The sequence below is a fragment of the Mustela putorius genome, unplaced genomic scaffold (assembly GCF_011764305.1).
Source record: "Mustela putorius furo isolate JIRA1106 unplaced genomic scaffold, ASM1176430v1.1 tig00000166_pilon_pilon_pilon, whole genome shotgun sequence".
In the NCBI taxonomy this organism is placed as follows: Eukaryota; Metazoa; Chordata; class Mammalia; order Carnivora; family Mustelidae; genus Mustela; species Mustela putorius.
Genome location: NW_025421301.1, coordinates 4,122,967 through 4,136,495, shown reverse-complemented (window position 1 = coordinate 4,136,495; position 13,529 = coordinate 4,122,967).

The following is a 13,529-nucleotide window of genomic DNA, read 5'->3' as shown; positions in this document are numbered from 1 at the left end:
CATGAAGATAACATGAGACATGTGAAACATGCCCATCATACCAGCCTGTCAGTTGATTAATGTTGGACATCAGTTGCTCTTAATTTCTGATGAGTGAAGCCTGCACATCTGAAGACCTGGAAATTCCAGGAGACACAGTCATATAAGCATGTTCATGTCATCATCTACCTGAGAGCGCCATGATCATTCAGACTTCTCCTGCAGAAACATTATTTGGGCAGTTCCTGTGAACGCCCTGAGATTTTGTGAACAGTGCCACATCCACATCATGTGAAAACATAAGAAGACACTGATGTTTTCAAATGTTAGAAATATTCCTAAATTTTTTCTGTCTTCACTTGTCTATCCAATCATTTGTTCCCCTCTTTTGTCAACCAATGAAATTGTATTTCCTGAGTGCTAGGTTTGATGCTTTAGGAGGAGAAGAGAATTATATGCTTTGGTTCTGATATTAAAGAGCTTGGAATCTGTGGGAGAGGCAAGAACCATGCCAAAAAAACAACGGGAATACAGTTCAAGACAGTAGATTATTCGGTGTAACACCAAAGGGTACCAAGAAGTTCATAGGGAGAAACAACTGTAGGTGGGAAAAATACAAATTATTTATAACACCTGCCCTCCACCCTGGCTGTCTCTACCTTTGTGAGAGTCAGCAAATCCACTAGGAGGGAGAATGATTTGTTTCACTTGGGTCCTGGGATTTTTAAATTTAGGGAGTATAAGCAAACGTGCTCCGGACAATTTTAAGAGAAAAGGGAGGGTGAGTGAGGCTACTCCTTAGCTCTCAACATTCCTACCCAACTCCCTATGTACAATATGCAACATTCCCTCTCACTGCCAACTTCTGCTCACCCAGACTGAAGGGAGAAGGAAGGAGAGCTGCTGTGTCACATATGAAGAGTTGTACGGTGTTAGCTGAGCTTGAAAATAGCCCATAAGGATTTGAGTGACTTGAGTCAGAACACTGTTTTCTGCCATTAAAAAATATAAATCATAGGATTTTACTTTTCTCTGAGGTGCTTTCCAAAATGGTTGTGTGTGCCTCATGAAGGTTACCTGCAGTCCCCCCTCATTGGAGGACATTTGGAAGCCTAGGTAAACTTGATTCCTCCATTCCTCTTAGAGTCTCCTGGGCTTATGCTTTCTGTAAAAGGTTCCTCTAGGAGGGAAAGGGAGTGATTGGCATTGCTCTGCACACTGTCGGGGCAGGAAAAAGACCTCAGTTTGGGTTTGTTCATAACGTGTTGATTTATATCTTAGCAGAAAACTCTTGTTCTCCAGTTGTCCAATTATACCACTTTTTAATAGCTTGAATTGCCATTTTATCTATGAAATCTGAAGTCACTAGCTATATTCAATGGCAAAGAAAGGAAGGGAAAGAGTGTCCTGAACAAATGGGGAGTAAGATGACTCAGAAGATGCCAAAAGAAATGAAGATGCCTTAATTTTTAATGGAGAATGTCATAACAATGACCAAAATTACCACTCTGACTTACATAATTCATATATTTTTATTTCAAATTCCTGCCCAGGAATCTCCAATATTTAATCCTTTCTGAACACTGGCAAAGAGACAGGTTATTATCTAGTGAGCAAAATCCAAATAAGAGATTCAGAGAGAGAGAGAGAGAGAGAGAGAGCAATTGGCCAAAGGTCAGAAAGACTGGCTGAGCCAAAAGGAGAAGGCAATTGGTGCTCTGCCCATGCCCTCTCGAGGGGCTTACAGAATTTTCCAAATAGGTTTGTGATGTGCCTCCCTACAACGTGCTACAATTCAGGCAGGGAGTCATGCTATTCCTATTTAGAAGAGAATAAATTTAAGAGAAATAAACTGAATGGATCCACACATACATAGGCTAGCCTATAAATGTGTAAATTACTGTATGTGGTAACTAATGAGTAAGTCATAGAACAGGCATTGTAAGGCTGGGAGACAATCGGGAGGCACAAATTGGCTCATGAAGTAATTCCTGAGGTCCTTCCTGAGGTCACCGAACCCCAGTTCAGCACTGAGCAGCGTCTGTATCTTGTCTTCTGAGTAGTTTTTCTGTCTGTGGGCAAGCCCTGAATATAAGCCAGGGGTTTCTATGAGGAATTGGTTTAGTCTTTAGTCTTACATGAATGCCATGATTCAGTGCCTGGTGGCTATATTCTTTGATTCATTGATTCCTTTTATTCTTGAGTGAGTGACTACCACGCTCTAGTGTCCCTGTCGAGTACTAAGATCTTAGCATCTGCCTTCATTGAGCTCCTGCTCCTGCTAGAGGGAGACCTGGAAGAAGCTGCATCTGTGCGCCTGGGTGAGCCTTGTGATCGAAGGAAGGTCTCTTCTGTGGGGGCATTTTTACGTAATCAGTCACTAATGGGAACATGAACTGGAATTGGCTTTTCATGCAGTTCCCTGTTTTGTAACCCCCAATGCAATTCTTCTTCTATCACTGTGTGTGTCTGGAAGGGTTTAAAATAGAGACAAAAGAACCCTTTAGATAGCAGCTGAAGTGGGACTCTACTTCAAGTATGATTCCTAAAACATAGTTCTTGGCCAATCCTTGGTCTACCCAATGTCAATCTACTTCTCTATTGATACATTCCTCATCTGCAGACATATTTTAAAAGTCACAAAATCTGTAATAAGTCTTTATTTCTAATTAAAGAGAGGCTGTTGATCATCCAACAGATATTTATTTATTAGTTGTCCACTATTTGCCAAATGCTGGGATTTCACAGTCTTCTCTACTAACTTTTATTTGGTTTTGTTTGTTTTTCTTTAAATATTGGTCAGGAAGATACTAATAATTATAAAGTATGATCTCCAATCCTGATACCAGGTATGCCAATAATTAGCTGTATGACCTTGGACAATTTATTTCTCTGGGTCTCGGTTTCTTCTCTTCCAAGATGAAGAGATCATACTAAGGGCTGAGCTGTGTCCCCCCAAATTTCATATGCTGAAGCCCTAAACTGTAATGTCCTGGAATGTGACCATATTTGGAAGTAGAGCCTTTATAGAAAGGATTAAGTTAAAATGAGGTCATTAAGCTAGGACCTCATCCAAGCTGACTGGTGTCCATATAAGAAGAGATTAGCACCCAGACAGGCAGAGAAAAGACTAGATGAGACATAAGAAGGCGCCATCTACAAGCCAAGGAGAAAGGTCTTAGGAAAAACCAACTATGCCAACACCTGATCTTAGACCTCTAGCCTCCAGAATCATGAGGAAATAAATTTGTTGTTTAAGCCCCCTAATCTGTGGTAGTTTATTACCACAGATAGCCCTAGCAAACTAATATTACAGATACCTAAGGTCCCTTTCAATTCTACCATCCCAAGATCATCTCTTCCTTTTAGGGAAGTAAGCAATACGAAATACCCTAATTAACAATGTAAGTGCTTTTATAACATATTGCATCTCATTAGTTCTCAATTAACTGATTAACACTGGCATACCAAGTCCTATATAAAGAATTTTAAAAATCCATTTTGAAGGATTAATTGTTCTGTGGTGAGAACAACATTTAAGTGCACAGATTTTAAAATGCTTATTTCTCTGTAAACAACTGTGTTAAAGAGCCCCTGAAATGTTCCTTCCCATACATTTCTGGAGTGAAACTTATCAGAGCAGCAGGTTCCCTTTAGAGCCCATGCAAGCGACTGAAGGGAGATCAAGTGTCCAAGGTGGCACCATTGCAGCTGAAGGGGAAAGAGTGTGGTCGTCCCGGACCTCTAGAGAGGTTCATATGCCCTGAAAACACTGATCAGTCATAGCTAGCTGAGGTTTCTGGTTGTGTTGGGGGTGGCTGGTTTGCTTTTTAACACCAGATCTGTCTCCCATATTTCAGAGTTCTATTGATAATGCCCCGGAGTCCGAGCTTAAACAAATGATACCTCCATCCTTGTACTGAGCGTCAGCTTGTAGAGTTCTGAATGTTTGGACTTGCTGGTTTTGACAGGCTGACAAACTTAAACAAAGGTGAAAAAATGAACTCTGAGACAAAGACCTATAAATCTGAAGGAAAGGGAGGGTGGCCTGGGCAAGGGTTGTGGGGGTGACATTTTTCTTTTATTAACTGTGAGACAGGAAATGAGGCTTAAAGTATTGAAGGGATGATGAAGGAGAGGGGAAAGAGGGATCAGGTAAATGGATTGCAAAAACAACCACAGTAGAGGTTAAAGGGTGCGTGCTGAGAGACTGGTTTTAGCAACTGGTTCTGTTACACGGAAATGGAGAGCCAATAATCTGAGATATTCCGATATTAACTCGTAATGATCTTAATTGGTATGCTATCTCAAGTCAGACCATCAGAAAACCTGATTGTCTTCTCATTCCCCAAACCTACATTAGTATCTTTGGATGACCTTGGGCAAATGACCTTGGTTTCCCTGAGAACCATCACTTCATTATTCTTTTGTTTCAGGCCTTCCCAAATGTTAAGACTGCCCCTCCCAGCAGAGCAGTAAGGTGTAGGAAAACAGCAGGAGCAGTGTTGTATACCCTGCACTGTGTGAGCATGGTTGTATGCCTTTGTGATTGTTGGTCATGGCAGTAAGACTCGGGGATTTCCGGGAAAGGGGTTTTCCAGAAAGGACCATGGGTTTGGGTTATGTCACTATGGTAATAGGACCAGGTCTATTAGCTTGTCATTTTAAAACTTGCACCGAACTTGATTGCCTTCCAATGAAATACTTCATTTAATTTCCCCATAATCCATTCCCTCTCCTGTCCATCACACCTTTAATAACCCGACATCATATGCTTATTAATCTTCCTCCCTCTACATCATAGAGTTTTACATTTTAATATTAGAGCCAGTCATCTTGTTAGTTTGATTTATTGTTTTCCTCTTTCGAAAAGTCCACCCTCTCTTTCTATGTACTATAAATAACAAAGCAAGGCTCCAGATTGAATAACGAAGCTGTAATTCAGACTTGGGACTTAGCTGCCATTCCTAAAGCCTCAAGCCGCACCCCTGGGGATGGTGATGTCAGTAGAGGCTGGTGATTGAATTATAGCCCTACAGTCAATCAGAGATGGTAGGCTATTTTAAGTATTTCTACAAATGATAAGTTACAAGTGCTTTGAAATGAAAGTTGAGACTACAGTAGATCAGATGTTAATTTAATGAGGATAGATTTTTTTTCCTACTTAATGAGGTAGGAGCCTTTTTTTTTTTCTATTTCTCAAATAAATCATGAGTGATAAAAAAAGAGAAAGCCCTTAGGTAATTGAGCTCTATTGTTTTGTTACTATTAATTGTAATATTGCCCAGCTTTGCAAAACACATTCAGTTTTTTTGAGTAGTGAAAAAAGTACAAAGAAATGAAACAAAAGGAAGGAAGGCATGGAAGGAGGGAATTTATTTGAGTACTCTCCTAAAGTTCCAATCACCTCATAACTGAATTTCGTAATTTTAGACACTGCCGAAGAGCTATGAATGTGAACACATGGCAAATCACAAAGTAAAATCAAACAACTAAATTATAAGCCTTAAGATGTCAGGTCAAATAAGACTATATAGCTTTGTTATTAATGCCTCAGGAAAATGAACCATGCTTGCAGAATATTGTAAAATTCTGGGGAACTCCCAAAAGCTATCTTTGAACATTTCTTTCTTAAACTCTAGCAGAATGTTCCATTTTAATTTCTCAAACACGAAGATTTCTGGCGATAAATGTTGTAAGAAAAGATTATGTCGGAAATACGACACAATCAGTTTCCAGCTGCAGAAAAAGGCTCATAACCGAATCGCTCATCTGAAAATGGATTCTTACCTTTGGGCAGGGATCCTTAATCATGGACCTCTTTGAGAATCGATGAAAACTATACACCTTGCCCCAGGAAGGATCAAAATGACATCAACAAACACCTCTCTTCCTTTCTTCCACACACAAACACACACCCACACTTAGTTTTGCACATTCCAGGGGATTCATGGTTCCAGGATAGAAACCCTTGTCCATGGGGGTAAACTGTGTTTTAAAAAGAAAATAAATCTTTGTCCAGTTTATATATATAGATTACATCTAATTTTGATCAATTAACGAAATATTTAATGCTTGATTTGAAGATCAGAATCAAACTTATTTTCATGGGGAGCTCAACTTTATTGTCTATTAAGTTCTAAAAAATTATCTCATTTTAGAGGACCAAAATGCTTGATGTGAGGCCTATATTTTTGATGCTGTTCTTAATCTGTGTTAGGAAAATGTTCTTGATAAGGAAAGGTAACATGAAATCTAAGAATTAGTGTCTTTTTATTGCCAGGGTTCTAGTGAAATAAATCACAGAAATAATTATTGTTATTATATTCATAATGAAACAATAGATGCAATTGGAAATAGTCTCTGGGTCCAAATTTGTCATCAGGAAATGAGCATACTTATAACTCAATCCAATAATGTAAGCACTTTAGATAACAAGCCTTTGATAAGAGACTCATATTGTACAGTGCACATTATAAGCTTATTAACTCATACTAACATGTCCAGAGGCAAAAAGTAATGCAGACGGAACCGTAATACGTTTCTTTCACGAACTTTGCCTTTCTCCCCTGCAATTCATTTGAGCTACACTACTTTCCTTTGTTGCCTCAAAAGCTTCCAAGGATTGGTAAAAATATCTAATTTTATCTTTATTCTTTTGTTTCATTGCCCTTTCCAGCATACGTGTGTGTACAGATCATAAAGGTGCTGAGGGTGGTAAAGGCTGAGGCAGTTTTTCTGTGGCCTTAGTTAAGTAACATAAGAAGCAGTCCACGAGGGGCACCTGCGTGGCTCATCGGATTAAGACTCTGCCTTCAGCTCAGGTCATGATCCGGGGTCCTGGGACCCAGCCCGGCACTGGGCTGCCTGCTCAGCGGAGAGCCTGCTTCCCCCTCAAGCAGTCCCCCTGCTTGTGCTCCCTTTCTCGCCATCTCTCTCTGTCAAATAAATAAATAAGTAAATAAATCATTAAAAAAAAAGAAGAAGAAGACTAGATCCCTGAGCCAGGGAGTAAGCCGTGGGTGTGACTACTTGGAATCCATTCCCACATCATCCGAGGTCTTTGAGACACACAGTGACAGAAGGCCTTGATGCTTTTCCTCAGCTATGACTCAGAGGGCAGCAGTGCCCAGGGGTTACTTCATCAAGTTTTCCTTCTTCACTGGGGCTCAGAGTCATTTTAAGTTTCATTCAAGATGGAGGAGTTTTTAGACACTACTCACTCTGCCAAACCAACTATCACAGTGAATTGAGAGTTCTCAGTTTAAAATAAACTGGAAAACACTTCATTCCTGTGGCAAAAACGTCCCCATCCAGTAAATGTCAAAGATAATCTACCCTCACCCTGAGTGAGCCAAGTTGAAGCCCTTACGTTTCGCCTGATTCTAAGGCATCTTGGAATTCCCAGTCTGCATACCCAAATGACCCAAAGATGTTCTCCTGCCTTCCAGAGATTAAAACCCGGTCTGTTAAATAAATAAACAAATGAACGCACAGAGAAACATGGAAACAAAAAAGAATTGAGGCAGTAAGTTGGGACTTTTTTTTTTTAAAGATTTTATTTATTTGACAGACAGAGATCACAAGTACGCAGAGAGGCAGGCAGAGAGAGACGGGGAAGCCGGCTCCCCGCTGAGCACAGAGCCTGATGCGGGCTCTATCCCAGGATCCTGAGATCATGACCTGAGCCAAAGGCAGAGGCTTAACCCACTGAGCCACCCAGGCACCCCAAGTTGGGACATTTTATCCTTGATTTTAAGGTCCAAATGAGCAGCCCCATCAAGAATCATGTATCAGGATGATGGTTAAGTCTATCATGTTCCTTGGAAATTTATGGGAATTCCTTGAGACCTGGGTTTAAAGATCACCCATCAGAATTGCCCTTTTTTCTTCAAAGTGATTCTTTGCCCCTAAAATTGCCCTTTGCCATTCTATTCAATTTAGTCCAAGTTTTATTTTGAAAATATCACATACATAATGGCATCGATTATGTCTCTAGGCAAACTCTCATAAGCATCTATCAAATCCATGTAGGAGACTCAGTCAGTTCCACCACACATCACATGAGTGTTTACGCAAAGTTCCATGTACAGCAGTTTTGTATATGTTTCCTTATGAAAGCCTACAAATCTGATAACAATATTAATTTGTTTATAGATATGGAAAATCACAGAAAGGAAGTTGAAATTTTTGTACTGGTTTGGCAGATAGTTAAGAGCTTATTACGTGAACTCTTCCATGATCTCTAGTTCTTTTTCCATTTACCCTTTTAACTACACTATTTCCTCTCATACTCTGGAACAGTCGAAGGAGAAAATTAAATCCAGAGCCATTTTCACCTGAAATCGTAGTTTGATGCCGGACTGCTCTTTTTTTGTTTGTTGGTTTCCAAAGTACATTATAGACTGATCTTTCTACCAATGTGCAAACCTCTCCAAGTACTGCACAAATAAAAATGCTAGTTAAAATACATAATCATGATTTCAATAATGGCAAAGTTGGCCAGAGAGTAAGAGCATTCCTCAGATGTCAGAAATGATGAGAAAGCACAAATCCTCAGGGGTAAGTAAACACTGAAACCAGCATTTCCCTGGGAGATACATGCCAGTGGTTAGTGCCTTCAGAAGGGCAGACTTCCGGTCACAGACATCAATTTAAAAGCCAGGATCTCTGGGGAGCATTTCTATCAGTAGGGGAAGAAGAAGGAGCCCCACCCCAGGGAGGAAGACAATATCATCCTATACCTCCCTCTGCCTCTCCACTGGTAATTCCTAACCTTAAGCCACACCCACTGAGAACTGAGGTAGAGGCTTAACTTTATACCAACTATGAGGTCAAAAAACAAACAAAAATACCCTAAACCAAGACTACATTTGTTTAAAACAGTCTCTGGTGATGGTGGCCCCTTGTGGTCAACAGAGCAAAGGAAAGTCTGCTCTGGAGGAATGCACTTTAAAAAATAGGCCGAGGGTGCGCCTGGTTGGCTCAGTGGGTTAAGTCTCTGCCTTCCGCTCGGGTCATGATCCCAGGGTCCTCGGATAGAGCCCCGTATCGGGCTCTCTGCTCAGCGGGGAGTCTGCTTCCCTTCTCTCTCTGCCTGCTTCTCTGCCTACTTGTGATCTCTGTCAAATAAATAAATAAATAAAATCTTTTTTTTTTTTTTAAGATTTTATTTATTTATTTGAGAGAGGGACAGTGAGAGAGAGCATGAGCGAGGAGAAGGTCAGAGAGCAAAGCTGACTCCCCATGGAGCTGGAAGCCCGATGCGGGACTCGATCCCGGGACTCCGGGATCATGACCCGAGCCGAAGGCAGTCATCCAACCAACTGAGCCACCCAGGCGTCCCAATAAATAAAATCTTTAAAAAAAAAAAAAATAGTCCAGGGGGTACTAGGTGGCTCAGTTGTTAAGCAGCTAGCTGCTTTCGGTTCTGGTCATGGTCCCAGGTCCTGGGGTTGAGCCCTACATCGGGCTCCCTGCTTGGCAGGAAGCCTGCTTCTTCCTCTGCCACTCCCCCTGCTTGTCTTCCCTCTCTCGCTGTGTCTCTCTCTGTCAAATAAATAAAATCTTAAAAAATAAGTAAATAAATAAAAATTTTAAAAAATAGGCCACATGAAGGTCCAGCTCAAAAGAAGTTCACAGTCCAAGTCTACTGTTAGAAGCATACAGTTAGAAGCATACTGTAACATACAATAATTCACACAAGTACTGTCCACACAAATACTGTCCTTGAGCCAGGAGACATATATAGAACATGGCACCCAGCAACTGGAAAAACACACGTTCACTTGAAGCACACAGAAAAAAATTTACAAAAATTAAACAAGGAGTGATCTCAATAATCATGAACGATCATGAGATCATGAAAAATACTTCTTATCAAGCTTGTCAGAGGCATCTACAAATAATACTTGGAAAGACATTTAAAGCCTTACATGTTGGTACTAATAAAGAAAAAAGGTTGAATAACTACCCTAGGCAATCAATTTAAAAAGCTAGAAAAAGAGAAAGACAATAAAGCCAAAGAAAATATAAGAAAGTGAATAACTATAAGAGCAGAAATTAATGAAATATAAAACAATGACACATTAGAGAAAATTGACAGAAGAAACAGAAAATTTGGGAGTTTTTTTGTTAAGTCTAAAATTGAAACATCTTTTGCAAGATTTAACAAAAATAAAACTGAGAAGATACAAATAGTATTAAGAACCAAAAACATTAGAATGCCTTGCTTGCACCATAGATTAAAAAGTTACTATAAAAGAAGTCTTATGAACAACTTTTGGCCAATTTATAAAAAATTAAACAAGTGTTAATCCATAAAGTAAAAATTAAAAACATGTTTCAGAGTCACCTGGGTGGCTCAATGGTTAAACAACTGACTTTGCCTCAGTTCACGATCCCAGGGTCCTAGGATGTGGGGCTCTCTTCTCAGCGGGGAGTCTGCTTCTCCCTCTACCCCTCCCCCCACCACTCATGCTCTTTCTCCAATAAATAAATAAAATCATAAAAAAGAAAATGATATAAACAATGAATCCCATAATTAATATGTAAATAAGTATTATTTACAATAAGTCTAATAGTATCAAATATTTAGGAATCAATCTAACAAACATGTACAAGACTTTACTGAAAAACTACGCAACTTTATTGAGAGACATTAAATATTTCTCTGTTACTGTTTATTATTGGTATAGAACAAACCACCAAAACTGGAGATCTCAAACAACCACCATTTTATTTTTTCCATTTTCCATGGATCAAGAATTCATAAAAAGAAAAAAAGGCTTATCTCTGCTTCATGACATCTAGACCCTTAGCTAGGAAGACCTGAAGTCTGGGAGTGACTCTACAGTTGAAAACTGGAATCATCTGAGTATTTGTTTACTCACATGCCTGGTCCCTGAGCTGAAAGAACTTAGCTATAACTCAGCTCAAAATCTAACTTTGAAGTTAGAACTGCTGATGGGAGGACATGCATGTGTGTGGTTTCCCCACATACTTGACTTCCCTGCAGCATGGTAGCCTCGTAAGAGAATGTCATATTCATCTTCTTCTACTGGAAGTCTCAATCTTATAAAACTATCCGTTTTCTCCATATTGACTTATGGATTCAATGCAATCCCAATCAAAATTACAATAAGGTATGTGTGTGTGTGTGTGTGTAACTCAATAAGCTGATTCTAAAACTTAACATTGATGTGCAAAAAGTCAAGATACTCTTAGGAAAGAAAAGGAAGGGAAAAGAATTGCTCTAGTGAATATCAGTGAATAACTGACAGTGAATAACTCATAAAGTTATAGTAAACATGGTAGCGTACAATTATCCCAGGGAAAAACAAGCAGGTAACAAACACAAATGAGAGACCAGGAAGCAAACCATGAGGACATTTGATTTCCGGAGGAAAACTATAACACTGCGGTTCAGGTGGGGAAAGATCTTACTTTTTAATAAATGATGCTGGAAAAACAGCTCCTATATAGAAAATTTGAAAATAGGACCCTGTCACTCACACCATACCAAAAGCTACTTCCAAAAGAATTAAAAACCTATCTAAGAAATGCAAGCCATAAAGGTTCAAGAAGATTATATATATAATAATTTAGAATATAATTTTAGATAAAAAAGATTTTAGAAAGAGATGTTTTTATAACTTTGTGGTATGATAGAACTTCTTAAGATACAAAAAGCACCAACTTTATGAAGAGAAAATTCATAAATTTGATAACATTATAATCAAGAAAGTAGTTCATCATAAGATATTCTAAGTGAAGTTGAAGTCACGGAGTAGAAAAAATATTATCAACTTCTATTAACTGCAAACTTGTATCCAGAATATATAAAGAACCTCTACAAATCATTACTGGAGGGATAGTTTAACCAAAAGAAAAATGAGCAGAGGACTTGAAAAGGGATTTCCAAAAGAGAAAACTGAGATGTCCAAAAACATCTGAAATTACTTTCTCCTCATCAAGTAATTAAGAAATACAAATTTAAAATGCAATGAGATATTATTTCACACTCACTAGACTAGCAAAAATTAAGAACTCTGACCATACTAAGAATTGGCAAAACTATGTAGCAATGAAGATTCTAAGAAAACAGCTGGTAGAGGGTAAATTGTTACAAGTCCTTTGAAAAAAATTGGGATTACATAGAAAAGCTCAACATATACGTATACTACATAAGCCAGCAATTCTCATAGGTATTGCCATGAGACACACAAGAAGATATCTAGAGCATCACTGGCTGTCAGAACCCCAAAATAAAAAAGGAACCCACAAATGCCTATCAGTAGTAGAGTAAATAAACTACAGTATATTCATAAGAGAGAATAAACTGTGGCTATATGCTTTAATATGAATGATACCAATGTAATTCTGAGTGAAAAAAAAAAGACTCACAAAAGAATGTTTACAATATACAGTAAAATTCCATTTATTTAAAATGCAGAAACAAAGCAAAAATACAGTACATTATTTAGGTATATCCATATGTGTTGTAACTACAAAGAAAAATAATGGATTGATTCACTTAAAATTGAAGCTAGAATTGCCATTGATGAAAGGGAAGAAGATCATAGAGGCACCCAGAAGATTTGAAATGGACTGACAAGATTGTATTTCTTGAACTAAGTGGTGGATAAGTGAGTATTCATGTTATTAGTCTTCAGATTCCATGTGTATCTTATGCAAACTCTTTTATATATGACATATTTCATAATAAAAAAACTTATATACTACTACTCCTATATATACTATACTAAATATTAAGCTATTATCTGATCTATGGCCACACAGAACAGACCTTGAACAGTTCAGAAGCCACTCCTGCAGTTTCATAGTTAGAAAGGTATTTCAAAGTGTAGCCTAAGAGATAGACTTCAGGCAACGACTTCAACAAAGTGGAGAGAAATTTCCAGATTACAGATATTTCCGCAAAAAGATTGTTTCATGTGTATATATGGTTTTTTAAAAGCTGAAGCTGTCTACAAAACTCCTATCATTCCTGAACCTGTGCAGAGCACAGGGACAAAGCCCAGAGACGGTCAAAGATCTGGGGAGGCGTGAGAGCGGTGTGGTGAAGGAGAGGGGGGTCCTCTTATATCCCAGCCCTAGAGCGATCTGCCCTATGTGAGCAAATTAGAAACAGCAGTTGTATGTATTGTAGAAATACAGCTAGTGATGACACTTTAAAAGTATGCACTCGGAACAACTGCAGCCGTGACAGTGAGAATTGCCACGATTCGGATATTCGTATCATTACGAGGATGGACGGTTCAAATGGGAGGCAGAGCATCCTGGGACACTGAGGATCAGAAATGATGCAAAACAAGATGATGAAAGGAGAGAGTGGTCTGAACAAAACCCAGGCATATAGCACTCCCTTAACCACACCTGACAAAGGGTTGTGCTGATGGCCTGGGGACGGGGAATTGGAAACAATACCAGATACACCTCGGTATTGGTTTGTTAAGTAAATGTTCTCATAAGTGAGTCTTTGACTATTTTGCAAGCTGCAAACTTTGCTGAGCAGTAAGCATTCAATC